This window comes from Chlorocebus sabaeus, chromosome 20 (genome assembly GCF_047675955.1).
Source record: "Chlorocebus sabaeus isolate Y175 chromosome 20, mChlSab1.0.hap1, whole genome shotgun sequence".
Lineage (NCBI taxonomy): Eukaryota > Metazoa > Chordata > Mammalia > Primates > Cercopithecidae > Chlorocebus > Chlorocebus sabaeus.
The window spans coordinates 84,119,221-84,133,348 of record NC_132923.1 but is presented as its reverse complement, the minus strand read 5'-3'; the positions used below and the strand labels follow the sequence as shown (position 1 = coordinate 84,133,348).

The 14,128-nt window shown below is 45.6% G+C and overlaps 1 pseudogene; it reads left to right on the top strand.

Annotated features, from left to right (window-relative positions):
* The first annotated feature begins 13,143 nt into the window (after positions 1-13,143).
* On the top strand, positions 13,144-13,837 carry LOC119626192 (NADH dehydrogenase [ubiquinone] iron-sulfur protein 5-like; annotated as a pseudogene).
* The last annotated feature ends 291 nt before the right edge of the window (positions 13,838-14,128 follow it).

Sequence of the window (14,128 nt, the reverse complement as noted above, 5' to 3'; positions counted from 1 at the left end):
GATGCCTGGACCACCCTTTTTGACCCAAATCAGAAATACTCTTCTATGTAAAGTCTTCCCAGACACAACAACCACACACATTCAAATTAGATTTAGACGCTCCCATTTCGGTGTTCCACACCACTTGGTTTATTTTGGTATAGTGTAGTAGGAAAGAAAGAATTGGCTTTGGAGGGGGGACAGATCTTAGTTCAGAATCCATGTTCCATGTTTATTAAATTGTGACCTTAAACCAATCATGTTTGTGAGTCTGAATCTTCTTCTGTAAATGCAGATCCATTTGTAATGGCTGTCAGAAGGACTACAAGTTCATGTATACAGTGTGCTTGGCAGAGTGCCTGGCTCAAAGTCATTCCTGTTCCAGGAATGTTTCTTGTCATACCAATAATGGCATGAAGTCTGTATCCCCCACCAGACTGTGACCTCTGTGTCCTGTATGCTGGTCACAGGGCCAAGAATGGAATAGGGCTCGATGATAGAATAGAGCAGGGTGATGTAGATTACTAAAATCTAGGAATGTTTCCCTTTATTTTCTGAGTTGAACTGCATTTAAATGAAATCACCTGAGCGGTAGAGGGCACAAGAGAGTTAGTTGGTGACAAGAGGCTGAACCAAGTAAGAGGTCACTTTTTTTTGTTTGTTTTGCTCTTTTGTCCGGGCTGGAGTGCAGTGGCACGATTTTTTGGCTCACCGCAACCTCTGCCTTATGGTTTCAAGCAATTCTCCTGCCTCAGCCTCCCAAGTAGCTGGGATTACACCGCACCCGCCTAATTTTTGTATTTTTAGTAGAGACAGGGTTTCACCATGTTGACCAGGCTGGTCTCGAACTCCTGACCTCGTGATCTGTTTGAACTTACTGTTGCCTCTGCCCTAGAGTGCTTTTCCCCTGTTGTTGTTGTTGTTGTTGTTGTTTTGGCTTGACTTCTTAAGTTCTCTGCTTCAATTTGACATTGTCCATGTGGTCTTAGCTCATTCTTATTATAATCACAGTGTCTTGATTGTGCCCAGCAATATTACATGCCCAAGTATTGTTGACTGAATTAAGAAGAAGGATTATCCTTCCAAATAATTTGGTTTTCATTAATTGAACTTAGAATATCATTGACTCTTGCTCTTTTGACCCAGGTTTTTCTTAAAGCTATAAGAAACATTACTTGAAGGTCTAATTGACATACAGGAAACTGCACATAACTTTAAAGTAACAATTATGAATTTCTACATATGTATACACCTATAAACCATTATCACAATCAAGATAATGAGCATATTCATCACCTCAAAGTTTCCTCATGTGCCTTTGTACTTCATTCCCTCCCCAGCAATCATTAATCTGCTTTCTGTCACTGAAGATGGGTTGCATTTTGTAGAATATTATCTAAATACAATCATACAGTAAGTACTATTTCTTTTTGTATAGTTTCTTTGATTCAGTGTAATTATTTTGAGATTCATGCATGTTACCACGTGTATTAATAGTTCATTCTTTTTGTTAGTGAATGACATTTCATGATGTAGATATATCATAATTTGTTTATCCATTTGGGTTTCCAGTTTTTGGCTTACAAATAAAGCTGCCATGAATATTTGTGTACAAGTCTTTATATGGGCATTCATTTCCATTTTTTGGGTTCATACCTAGGAGTGGAATGGCTAGATCATATGGTAGGTATAGATCTATCTTTAAGAAACACCCAAACTGTTTTCTCAAGTGATTCTACCATTACATTCTTACCAGCAGTGTTTGATAGTTCTAGTTGCTGTACACCCTCACCATCATTTGATGTGTGGTCAGTCTTTTTTTTTTTTTTTTTGAGACGGAGTCTCGCTCTGTCGCCGGGGCTGGAGTGCAGTGGCCGGATCTCAGCTCACTGCAAGCTCCGCCTCCCGGGTTTACGCCATTCTCCTGCCTCAGCCTCCCGAGTAGCTGGGACTACAGGCGCCCGCCACCTCGCCTGGCTAGTTTTTTGTATTTTTTTTAGTAGAGACGGGGTTTCACCGTGTTAGCCAGGATGGACTCGATCTCCTGACCTCGTGATCCGCCCGTCTCGGCCTCCCAAAGTGCTGGGATTACAGGCTTGAGCCACCGCGCCCGGCCTGTGTGGTCAGTCTTTTAAAATTTTAGCCATTATAGTGAGTTTAACAGTATCTTATCGTGGGTTTAGTTTGTATTTTTTTGAGTGACCAATAATGTTGGCATATTTTCATGTGCTTATTTGCCATCCGTGTGTCTTTGATGACATGTTTGTTAAAATCATTTGCCCCTTTTTATTAGATTGTTTTTTATTATTGCATTCTAAGAGTTGTTTATATATTCAAGTCCATTATCAGAAGTTTTGCATATATTTTCTCCCAGTTTGGCCTGCCTTTTTTGTTTTTATAACTGTCTTTCAAAACCAAAAGTTTTTCATTTTAATGATGTGTCTAGTTTATTTATTTTTTTCTCTTGTTAATAGTTTGTGCTTTTTCTTTCATATTCAAGAAGTCTTTGCCAAACCCAAAGTCACTAAGATTTTACCTATATTTTCTTGTAGAAATTTTGTGGTTTAATCTTATGTTTAGAAAGCCTATGATTCATTTCAGATTACTTTTTGTATGAGGTATGAGATAACAGTTGAGGTTCACTTTATTGCATGTGGATTTATAATTACTCCAGCACCATTTTTTAGAAAGATTATCCATTCTTGGCTTCCCAAAGTGTTGGGATTACAGGCGTGAGCCACCGCGCCTGGCCTTTTTTTTTTTTTAAATTGAGACAGAGTCTCACTCTGTCGCCCAGGCTGGAGTGCAGTGACGTAATCTTGGCTCACTGCAACCTCTGCCTCCTGGGTTCAAGCGAGTCTCCTGCCTCAGCTTCCCGAGTAGCTGGGACTACAAGTGCCCACCACCAGGCCCAGCTAATTTTTGTATTTTTAGTAGAGATGGGGTTTCACCGTGTTGGCTAGGCTGGTCTTGAACTCCTGACCTCAGGTGATCCACTCACCTCGGTCTCCCAAAGTGCTGGGACTACAGGTGTGAGCCACCGCGCCCAGCCTCGGGATAGGTCTTAATACCTCCTTTCTTTAAAGGAGGTCCAGATAAGTAAAATGATTTCCACCGGGTAACACAGCCCGCTAAACCTCTCCCACAGGGTTACACGTTGGTAAGAGGAGCCCGCCCCGTGAGAGAGACCGGACCAATCACGTTTGCTGTGAGGTAACTTTGGAGGCCTGAGATTGGTGCTCGTGTCTAAACGGACCCGATCTTTCTCAGTGGCTTGTGCAGCTGAGGCAGGTTCCGGGTGGCTTGCCCGGGGGCTGCCCAGCTCTCTGCCCTCTGCAGATCCCCTCGGGACTCAGCATTGGGTGGGTTAGCCGTGGAGACGCTCTGCCCTTCCTGCTGTGGCCAGTCAACCCCCCCCCCCAGCCCTGCCCGTTAAGCCTGCAGCCCTTCCTCACCTCATCACTCCCCATCCCCCCAAGACATGGAAAGGCTGTGACAGCTGCCAGCCCTGCACATGCTCTTGTTTCAGCAGCGGCGATTGCACATCACGTAGTCCCCACGTGACCTGTCGGGCCCAGGGCAAGCGCAAAGCTTTCGGAAACCCGAATCATTGTAACCTGGACTTCCTGCCTGTCTCTGAGGCTCCCAGGCTGTGCTTAAACTGGACAGGTCCTGCTTTACAGGGAAAAGGACCAAGGTCCAGAGAGGAAAGGGGCTTGTCCCAGGGTACGCAGCAAGTTAGTGACAGAGCCATACTCTTCCCTCAGGGCAGCAAGTTGGGTGGCAACATTTCCAAATTTTATCCTCCCTACCTCCTGACAAATACTCTCCTCCCTGCCTCTGTTTCTTCTATATCCCCTGCCCACATGTCATGACCTGAGACAGGAATATTTTTCAAGAATGATAAGGATTTTGGGATCGCACTAACCGTGGACTCCCACAGTTGCTATAGGACCTTGGACAAGTGTTACTTTTCTGGGTTCATATTCCTCATCTGCTATGGCATATTAACCTAATTCTGTTCACCTCATAGAAATAAATGAGAAATTGGGAGGCTGGTCGTTACAGAACAGTGGTTTTCAAAATATGGTCCCTGGGCCAGCACCATCGGCATCACTGGAAGTTGTTAGAAATGAATATTTTCCAGTCCTACCCCAGATCTACTGAATTGAAGACTCTGGTTGTGGGGTTCAGCAATCCATGTGTTTTTGTTTGTTTGTTTTTTTGTTTTTTTGTTTTTTGTTTTTTTTGAGATGGAGTCTGGCTCTTTCGCCCAGGCTGGAGTGCAGTGGCACATGGTCTCTGCTCACTACAAGCACTGCCTCCCGGGTTCACGCCATTCTCCTGCCTCAGCCTCCCAAGTAGCTGGGACTACAGGCACCCGCCACCACGCCCAGCTAATTTTTTGTATTTTTTTTAGTAGAGACGGGGTTTCACCATGTCAGCCAGGATGGTCTCGATCTCCTGACTTCGTGATCCACCCACCTCGGCCTCCCAAAGTGCTGGGATTACAGGCGTGAGCCACTGCACCTGGCCAGCAATCCGTGTTTTAACAAACTTCCCGGATGATTCTGATGCATGCTCAAGTTTGAGAATCACTGGTCTATAAAGGGTAAGACCATTGGGTTTGGACTCAGAGAGTTCTGGGTTCTTCTAAAAGCATCTTAGCACTACCTTTTACTATATGGGAGGCCTTAAGCACAGCATTTTACCTCCCTGTTACTTAGTTTACTCATCTGTGAAATGGAGGTAATGATTGTATCTACCTAACAGGGTTGTTTTTGGTTTTATTTTGTTTTGTTTTAAGACAGGGTCTCACTCTGTCACCCAGGCTGGAGTGCAGTGACGCAATCTCAGCACACTGCAGCCTCCGCCTCCCAGTTCAAGCAATTCTCCCACCCAACCTCCCTAGTAGCTGGGACTACAGGTGTGCACTACCATGCCTGACTAATTTTTGTATTTTTTGGTAGAGACGGGGTTTCACCATGTTGGCCAGTCTGGTCTCAAACTGCTGACCTCAAGTGATCCATCCACTTGGGCCTCCCAAAAGTGCTGGGATTACAGGAGTGAGCCACCGCGCCCTGCCTAACAGTGTTGTTTATTAATGTATTCATCAACATTTTTTGAGTGCCTATCATGTGACAAGCACTCTTTCAGGTTCTAGGGATGCATCAGTAAACAAAACAGACAAAAATACCTGCCCTCCACTATTCATAATAGCAAAGTCTTGGAACCAACCCAGATGTCCATCAGTGATAGACTGGATTAAGAAAATGTGGCACATATGCACCATGGAATACTATGCAGCCATAAAAAAGGATGAGTTCATGTCCTTTGTAGGGACATGGATTAAGCTGGAAACCATCATTCTTTTTTTTTTTTTTTTTTTTTTTTGAGACGGAGTCTCGCTCTGTAGCCCAGGCTGGAGTGCGGTGGCCGGATCTCAGCTCACTGCAAGCTCCGCCTCCCGGGCTTACGCCATTCTCCAGCCTCAGCCTCCCAAGTAGCTGGGACTACAGGCGCCCGCCACCTTGCCCGGCTAGGTTTTTTTTGTATTTTTTAGTAGAGACGGGGTTTCACCGTATTATCCAGGATGGTCTCGATCTCTTGACCTCGTGATCCGCCCGTCTCGGCCTCCCAAAGTGCTGGGATTACAGGCTTGAGCCACCGAGCCCGGCCTGGAAACCATCATTCTGAGCAAACTATCGCAAGGACAGAAAACCAAACACTGCATGTTCTCACTCATAGGTGGGAATTGAACAATGAGAACACTTGGACACAGGATGGGGAACATCACACACCAGGGCCTGTCGTGCAGTGGGAGGAGGGAGGAGGGATAGCATTAGGAGATATACCTCATGTAAATGACAAGTTAATGGGTGTAGCACACCAACATGGCAGATGTATACATATGTAACAAACCTGCATGTTGTGCACATGTACCCTAGAACTTAAAGAATAATAATAAAAAAAGAAAAATAATGCAAGTTAGGAATAAAAAATTGGTTGTGTAGAAAATAGAAAAAATATTTAAAAATTAAAAATTAAAGATAAAAAAGGAAAATTTAAATGCATTAATACATTTAAAAGAATGAATGTTTATATGTTAATATAAAAAAGAACCCTGCCCTCTTGTAGTGTATATTCTAATAAGATTTTTGAGGATTAACATAATTATACTGATGTGTAAAGTTTAGCACAACATTGGCACATATTATACACCCAGCACATGACAGTTATTATTGTCATTTTTGAAACAGGGTCTCACTATGTCACCCAGGCTGGAGTGCAGTGGTGCAGTCATGGCTCTCTGCAGCCTCAACCTCTGGGGCTCAAACAATCCTCCCGCCTCAGCCTTCTAAGTAGCTGGGACTACAGGTGCAGTGCACAGCTGATTTTTGTATCTTTTGTGTAGAAATAGGGTTTCCCCATGTTGTCCAGGCTGGTTTTGAACTCCTGAGCTCAAGGTATCCTCCATCCTCAACCTCCCAAGGTGCTGGGATTACAGGTCTGAGCCACCACACCCAGCTCATCTATCAGTTTTGATGGACATATTTATCATTAATAATGGGAAAAGGGTTTGTAAACAGTGAAATGCTGTCTTAAGACTAAGCAGTGAGCTCTCTGAGAACTGATTCATGCTTTTGCCATCAGAATCTAACACAGGGCATGGTGAAGAGTAGGGCTTGACAAATATTTGATGAATGTATACACAAAAGTCAGAGATTAATATTAATCTCTCTCTAGTCAGAATGAGCTTCCTCTATAATCCATCTTTAGAGCTGACAGCTCAATGGTAAGCCACACACACCAATAAGCCTTCTTTCCTACATTTGCATATTTCATACTTTCCAATTGTTTAAAGGTAACTTTCTCTGGCCAGGTGCGGTGGCTCATGCCTGCAATCCCAGTACTTTAGGAGGCAGAGGCAGGCAGACCACTTGAGGTCAGGAGTTCCAGACCATCCTGGACAACACGGTAACCCCATTTCTACTAAAAATACAAAAATTAGCTGGGCATGGTTGCAGGCACCTGTCTTCCCAGCTACTTGGGAGGCTGAGGCAGGAGAATTGCTTGACCCCAGGAGGCAGAGGTTGCAATGAGCAGAGTTCACACCACTGTACTCCAGCCTGGATGACAGAGTGAGATTCTCTCTCAAAAAAAAGGGCCAGGGGGCCGGTGTCGTAGCTCACACCTATAATCCCAGCACTTTGGGAGGCTGAACTGGGTGGATAACCTGAGGTCAGGAGTTCGAGACCAGCCTGGCCAACGTGGTGAAACCCTGTCTCTACCAAAAATACAAAAATTAGCTGGGCATGGTGGTGGGTGCATGTAATCCCAGCTATATGAGAGGCTGAGGCAGGAGAATCGCTTGAACTGGGGAGGCAGAGGTTGCAGTGAGTTGAGACCGTGCCACTGCACTCCAGCCTGGGCAACAAGAATGAAACTCCATCTTTAAAAAGACAAAAAATTAAATTAAATTAAATTTTTAAAAGACCGGGCATAGTGGCTCATGCCTGTGAACCCAGCAGTTTGGGAGGCCGAGGCAGGTGAATCATGAGGTCAGGAGTTAAAAACCAGCCTGGCCAAGATGGTGAAACCCCGTCTCTACTAAAATTACAAAAAAATTTGCTGGGCATGGTGACATGTGCCTGTAATCCCAGCTACTTGGGAGGCTGAGGCAGAGAACTGCTTGAACCCGGGAGGCGGAGGTTGCAGTGAGCCAAGATTGTGCCACTGCACTCCAGTCTGGGTGACAGAGCGAGACTCCATTTCAAAACATAAAAAAATAATAAATAAATAAAAAAGAAAGACATTTGCTGGAAATAAGCACTGGAATAGAGGTTTCAATATTAATTACTGTGGTGCTACTTCTGTAGTGTTTGTTTGGCTTTGACTAAATCCATTCTCTTTTATTCTCTTTTTAGAACCTCAGTCTTCTCATCTGTAAAATGGGACTCCCAATCTCTACCCCACCTTGAGGCTGGGAAAAGACAAACCAACCTCAATACCTAAGTTTAAAGGGTGTTTTACACAACCATGAAAGTGTTGTCTTGGCCAGGTGCTGTGGCTCATGCCTGTAATTTTAGCACTTTGGGAGGACAAGGTGAGAGGATCCCTTGGGCCTAGGAGTTTAAGACCAGCCTGGGTAACATAAAGAGACCCCGTCTCTACAAAAAATAAAAACATTAGCCAGGTATGACAGCATGTGCTTGTAGTCTCAGTTACTTGGGAGGCTAAGGCGAAGGACTGATTGAGCCCAGGAATTTGAGACTTCAGTGAGCCATGATTGTGCCACTGCACTCCAGCCTGGATGACAGAGTGAGACCGTGTCAAAAAAAAAAAAAAAAAATGACCTCTCAAGAACTGCTGAAAGCAGTGGAGGAAATAAGGTTTGTATATCTCTTTGCAAACCTTAAAACACTGTAAAAGTTAGGTAGGACACTATTTCTAATGAGATAACTTTTTTTTTTTTTTTTTTTTGGTGGTGAGGACTGAGTTTTGCTCTTGTTACCCAGGCTGGAGTGCAATGGTGTGATCTTGGCTCACTGCAACCTCCACCTCCTGGGTTCAAGTAATTCTCCTGCTTCAGCCTCCCGAGTAGCTGGGATTACAGGCATGCGTCACCATACCTGGCTCATTTTGTATTTTTAGTAGAGACAGGGTTTCTCCATGTTGGTCAGGATGGTCTCAAACTCCTGACCACAAGTGATCCGCCTGCCTCAGCCTCCCAAAGTGCTGAGATTGCAGGTGTGAGCCACCGCACCCGGCTCTAATGAGATAACTTATAGAGCATTATATGACTGACAAAGGCTGAATCTCAGACTATACTTTGAGTACCCAAGAATTAAATCCTTGCTGCTCAAAGTGTGGCTTGAGGACCAGCAGCATCCATATCATTGGAGAACCTTGGGACCCCCACCACACCTACTGAACCAAAATATGCATTTTAAAAATTATTATTATTATTTTTTGAGATGGAGTTTTGCTGTTGTCACCAAGGCTGGAGTGCAATGGCACAATCTTGGCTTACTGCAGCCTCCACCTCCCAGGTTCAATTGATTCTCCTGCTTCAGCCTCCTGAGTAGCTGGGATTACAGGCATGTGTCACCACGCCCAGCTAATTTTTGTATTTTTAGTAGAGACAGAGTTTCGGCATGTGGGCCAGGGTGGTCTCGAACTCCTGACCTCAGGTGATCCACCTGCTTTGGGCTCCCAAAGTGCTGGGATTACAGGCGTGAGCCACTGCACCTGGCCTAAAATTATTATTATTTTTAGAGACTGGGGTCTCATTATGTTGCCCAGGCTGTGCTCAAGCAACCCTCCCACCTCAGCTTCCCAAGTAGCTGAAACTACAGGTGTGAGCCACACTGCCTGGCCAGAATATGCATTTTACTGAGATCCGCAGGTGACACAGATACACAATAAACTTTAAGAAACAATGCTGTAAATCATAGGATACATGCACTGGAATGATTTTGAAAACAATCTTCAACCCCTCATTTTACAGGTGAGCACACGGAGCCCAGGAATGAAAGGGACTTGTCTTTCTAAAAGACCTGTATCACCCCCATTTGGAGACCAACGTCTCCACAATGCCCACATCCTTAGCTCAGCATTCCAGGCCCTCCCATCTGGTCCCTGCTGACCACTCCACTTGCTACTTCCCCACCTATACTAGACAAACCAATCCCTCTGACCCACTCCTCTTCTCTCAACTCCTCAGGCTGTTTTGTGTATGTGAGCTGCTCTTTCCACCTCTCTCCAGTGTCAGTTCAAACTATGTCCCCCGATCACCAGCCTTTGTCTAGGATGCCTTCCTAATCCTTACTGGTTGACAGTGGACTGTGGTTAGCCAACTGAGGGCTCCTCCACTTCCTGAAGCACTGTGGTCATGGCCTGTTTTACCAGACTGTGAGCACCATAAGGATAGGAACCAAGTCTGATTTCTTTATTTGCCTTCCAGGTCCCAACACAGAGTGAAGCACTTTGTAAGTGCTCAGTTTATCCTATGTGGTTAGTAACTTATAACAATGCTTCTAGGTCTATTTTTTTTTTTTTTTTTTTGAGACGGAGTCTCATTCTGCCCCCCAGGTTGAAGTACAGTGGCACCATCTTGGCTCACAGCAACGTCCACCTCCCGGATTCAAGCAGTTCTCTACCTCAGCCTCCCGAGTAGCTGGGATTACAGACACCCATCACCACGCCCGGCTAATTTATTTATTTATTTTTTTTAGTGAGAGAGGGTTTCACCATCTTGGTCGGGCTGGTCTTGACCTCCTGACCTCGTGATCCAACCACCTCAGCCACCCAAAATGGTGGGATTATAAGCATGAGCCACCACGCCAGGCCAACTTTCTGTTTTTAAGACTATGAAATCCCAAAGAGTAGGGACCTGATATTCTCTGCCTTCTCCATCTCATTCATGAGGCTCACGTGCGGGAGCACACTGGGCATGTGTTCACCACCTAAGCTGGCTGGCTCAGCTTCTGATTATAGCCATTCCTGTAATGTGTGTGTGGACCCAGGTCACTGCAGCATGCTCATGGAAATCCAAATGACCAAGAAAGGTTGCAACACCAAGGACAAGGAAGGAATCAGGTTTCAGGATAAATCATCTCAAGTCAGGGGTGAGATTTACTGCCTTCTAAAAAAAGCTCACAAGATTTCAAGCTATGACCCCAAAAGTCTATTCCTGAGGCCGCCTGCCTGCACAAAAAAACTGACACAGTGAGGTGCTCAGCCCATGTTGATGAGTGAATAAATTTTAATCTGGACTTCTAAATGTAATCAAATACTGACTGTCAGAAAAAAGCAGTTGTGCCAGAAGAGAACTGTAACTAAATGTCACACAGCATTAAAGCATACGCCCCTAACCTTTGGCCACAAACCCTGCTATCTGCTGCAACCTGCCTTTCCAGCTTGGTCTCTTCCCTCCCATACACACTCTTTGAACCTCATCCCAAATTATTTGTTGACCCTATAAACATCATCTGGTTTCACATTCTGATGCCTTCACACATGTGATTCCCTATGCCTAGAATGCTCTTCCCTCTCCCTTAATTAAGGTAATTATTTTTCCTTCAAAACCCAGGTCAAGGCCAGGTGCAGTGGCTCACGTCTGTAACCCCAGTGCTTTGGGAGGCTGAGGCAGGTGGGTCACCTGAGGTCGGGAGCTCGAGACCAGACTGACCAACACAGAGAAACCCTGTCTACTAAAAATACAAAATTAGCAGGGCATGGTGGCACATGCCTGTAATCCCAGCTACTTGGGAGGCTGAGGCAGGAGAATCGCTTGAACCCAGGAGGTGGAGGTTGTGGTGAGCTGAGATTGTGCCATTGCACTCCAGCCTGGGCAACAACAGCGAAACTCCGTCTCAAAACAAACAAACAAACAAACAAACAAATCCCAGGTCAAGTAGTGCCTCTTTCGAGAAGCCTGCTCTGACCACTGACTGCCGCTACCAGCAGGCTGGATGCCTCTGAGCTTTAGCAAGTGCTGCTGCTTCCTTTTTTTTTTTTCTTTTTTGAGACACGGTTTCACTGTGTTGCCCAGACTAGAGTGCAATGGCTATTTTACAGGCATGACCATGGTGCACTGCAGCTTCAAACTCCTGAGCTCAGTCTATCCTCCCGCCTCGACCTCCTGAGTAACTGAAACTACAGGCATGAGCCATCACACACAACCATACTTTGTTTTTGTTTTTGTTTTTGTTTATGAGACAGAGTCTCGCTCTATCGCCCAGGCTGGAGTGCAGTGGCGCGATCTCGGCTCACTGCAAGCTCGGCCTCCCGGGTTCACTCCATTCTCCTGCCTCAGCCTTCCGAGTAGCTGGGACTACAGGCGCCCGCCACCAGGCCCGGCTAATTTTTTGTATTTTCAGTAGAGATGGAGTTTCACCGTGTTAGCCAGGATGGTCTCGGTCTCCTGACCTCGTGATCCACCCGCCTCGGCCTTCCAAAGTGCTGGGATTACAGGCTTGAGCCACCGCGCCCGGCGTTTCTTTTTATGAGAGTACTTACCATGTTCTTTTTCTGTTGTCCTCCTTCCCTGCCTACTAGACTTGAGTACCTTGAGGGCAGGGCCTGGGTTTTATCTATTTCTGTGTCCTCAGTGTCCAGCACACAGCATGACACAAAGGAGAGGTATTTATTGAGCACATGCCCAGTGAAAAGAATGTGCAGTAAAAGAGTTATCGTCAGTTAGGAAATTTACTCCCACACCACCATGGAATTCCTCGTTTAGGAAAGGCTTTTTTTGTTGGAGAATAAATTATTTACAAGCATCTGACCTCCTAGGAAAAGGCTAGATCAGTGAATAGTAGATGACAGTTGAGAATGACTCAGGAAGTATAATTTTACCACTATTGCAAAACACACATACATTGTTCCTGGTAGATGCATAATTTGTAGGAGATGGACACAGCACCCTCTATAGAAGGGTCCCCCGGGCCGGGTGTGGTGGCTCATGCCTGTAATCCCCGCACTTTGGGAGGCCGAGGCGGATGGATCACAAGGTCAGGAGTTCGAGACCAGCCTGGCCAACATGGTGAAACCCTCTCTCTACTAAAAATACAAAAATTAGCTGGGCGTTGTGGCACATGCCTGTAGTCCCAGCTACTCGGGAGGCTGAGGCAGGAGAATCGCTTGAACCCAGGAGGCAGAGGTAGTGGTGAGCTGAGATGGTGCCACTGCACTCCAGCCTGGGCAACAGAGCAAGACTCTGCCTCAAAAAAAAAAAAAGAGGTCCTCTAGGCCAGGCGCGGTGGCTCAAGCCTGTAATCTCAGCACTTTGGGAGGCCGAGACGGGCGGATCACGAGGTCAGGAGATCGAGACCATCCTGGCTAACACGGTGAAACCCCGTCTCTACTAAAAAGTACAAAAAACTAGCCGGGCAAGGTGGCGGGCGCCTGTAGTCCCAGCTACTCGGGAGGCTGAGGCAGGAGAATGGCTTAAACCCGGGAGGCGGAGCTTGCAGTGAGCTGAGATCCGACCACTGTACTCCAGCCTGGGTGACAGAGCGAGACTCTGTCTCAAAAAAAAAAAAAAAAAAAAGGGACCTCTGGATATAAGGCCCCAAGAAAATGTACACACAAATTATGAGATCTGGATCAGTTATCAATCCTAGGAGTTGATTTAATTCTATAATGTGGGACAAGTCCCTTCTCTCTCTAAGCTTCAGTTTCTTCATCTGTAAAATGGGGATAATAATGTCTAGCTTGAGTCCAGGTTCAGTGGCTCATACCTGTAATCCCAGCACTTTGGGAGGCCGAGGTGGGTGGATCACCTGAGTTCAGGAGTTCGAGACCAGCCTGGCCAACATGGCAAAATCCATCTCTACTAAAAATACAAAAATTAGCCAGGCATGGTGGCACACACCTGTAGTCCCAGCTACTTGGGAGGCTGAGGCAGGAGAATCGCTTGAACCCAGGAGGCAGAGGTTGCAGTGAGCCAAGATCATCCCAATGCACTCCCGTCTCAGAAAAAAAGAAAAGTAGGGGGTGGGGCCCAGAGAAGAGACAAGGGCATGAGCATTGGATCGCCATGCCTTTCTTGGATGTGCTGAAAACATTCGGCCTTAACATAGATTGATGGTGGACAATCCAAAGTGCTGAACAGCCCTACAAGATTCCTGCTCTATGCCAGGCTTTTCAAAAAGAATGGATAGAATGTGCACATGGAATCGTTAGTATCCATAGAATCTATAGAATATCATGATTTTATAGAGTGTATACTTCAGCAGAAAACAATGAGACATGTGAGTACCATTAGGAAGCAGCAGGATAAGCTGATAAAGGAAGGGAAGTACACATACCTCCACCTCACCACATGGGCAGTGGGGAGCCTCAGCCCTGAGCAGAGCAGCTGCTGATGTCTGGAGGCTGATTTTCCTGTTCTCTGTTCTCCACTGGAAAGGTTGTTTACAGAAAACCTCCTTGTCAAAGTGTGTAAAAATAAAGGATTGCTCCATTCCCCCCAGCCCCAGCCAAAAAAAATAATGTCTAGCTTGCAGGATTTGCAGGAGGATTTTATAATAATAGCCAATACTTATATAACAGTTATATCTTGCCAAGTCCTGTTTTTTTTTTTCTTTCTTTTTTTTATTTTTTGAGACAGAGTCTTGCTCTGTCACCCAGGCTGGAGTGC